Here is a 1084-nt window from a genome sequence, read left to right as displayed (position 1 = left end):
AAAAAAAAAAAAAAAAAACGGTGACAGTTTTTTTCTTATTTTAATTGTAAATTCACTTAATTTTAAGCATGAACTTTAAATTCTTGTATTTAATGATTAAACAGAAGCCTGTTTCCACTAATCTTTTTTCCTGTTGACTGAATGTCTCCTGCTTTGCAATCTAATGCTAGTTCTTCTAGTTCACTGATGCTGAACACACAGCAGTTAAACATTAATCGCTGTGCTATCACACTCGTTCATGTGTTATCTTGATATCAGTGCTTTCTGTTGGCACTTGTGAAATTGAGTGAAAGCTGTGATTCAGTGGTCAGGTCATGGTTTCTCTCTCTCTATTATGTCCTGTATATCTAGACTCTTGATGCCAGAAACTGACCTGGTTTTTCAGTGCTGTCAGATGAGTCACTGGGACCTGAAATCAAAGAGAATTATTAGCTCAGTGTGATGATGTCTCTTTGTGTTTGTGATCTCTTACCTCCTTGTTTCTCTGCTGAATCATTTCCATCTGTGGTTCCTGTTTAAAAGAAAGTTTTCCAAAGTTACTTTCATTTTAGTTTTAGTCATTTTGTTATGAGCTTTTTCTAAAATATTTCTATATTTTATTTCTGTTTTAGTAAATTTAAAGTAAACAAACTTTGTTGCTACAGCAACATTTCTAATTTAAGTTTTCATTCAGGTTTTAATGAAGTTAATACATTTTAATAATTTTTCATGCACTTTTATCATTTTTATTAGTGTTAAATTTAATAACATTTACATTTAGCTTTAGTGTATTTCAGTTTTAGTAATTCCAATACTTACATTTGAAATGATTTTGAATTTGAAGTTTTTCATCTAATATTTGTTATTTTGATATTGTTTCAGCTTAATTTCAATTAATGAAAATGTTTTAATAGTTTTTAATAATATTTTCCAGTTTCAACATTTTCAACAGTTTTAGTTAACATTAAGAACACTATCTGTCTAAATCTTGACATTCAAATTAAGTTCATTATTGGACTTTTTAAATATTTATTGTTTATATTTGATTTATTTAAGTTTTAGTCATTTTAGTACATTATTCTATTATTTCTAATATTTGTTTTTT

At 27.3% G+C, this 1084-nt stretch overlaps 1 long non-coding RNA gene across 1 annotated transcript in view; it reads right to left on the bottom strand.

The window, feature by feature from the left end:
* Positions 1-514, bottom strand: part of LOC107579811 (uncharacterized) — a 2508-nt gene extending 1994 nt beyond the window's left edge. The window contains exons 1-2 of the long non-coding RNA XR_001608537.1: positions 473-514; positions 374-409 (exon numbers count right to left, since the gene is read on the bottom strand). This is a non-coding gene — a long non-coding RNA (uncharacterized lncRNA). The remainder of the gene's footprint in view (positions 1-373; positions 410-472) is intronic.
* Positions 515-1084: the final 570 nt, after the last annotated feature.

The sequence above is a fragment of the Sinocyclocheilus grahami genome, unplaced genomic scaffold (genome assembly GCF_001515645.1).
Source record: "Sinocyclocheilus grahami isolate Dianchi unplaced genomic scaffold, SAMN03320097.WGS_v1.1 scaffold20422.1, whole genome shotgun sequence".
Taxonomy (NCBI): Eukaryota; Metazoa; Chordata; class Actinopteri; order Cypriniformes; family Cyprinidae; genus Sinocyclocheilus; species Sinocyclocheilus grahami.
Note: the sequence above shows the minus strand (reverse complement) of the source record. Positions and strands in the feature narration are given on the sequence as shown.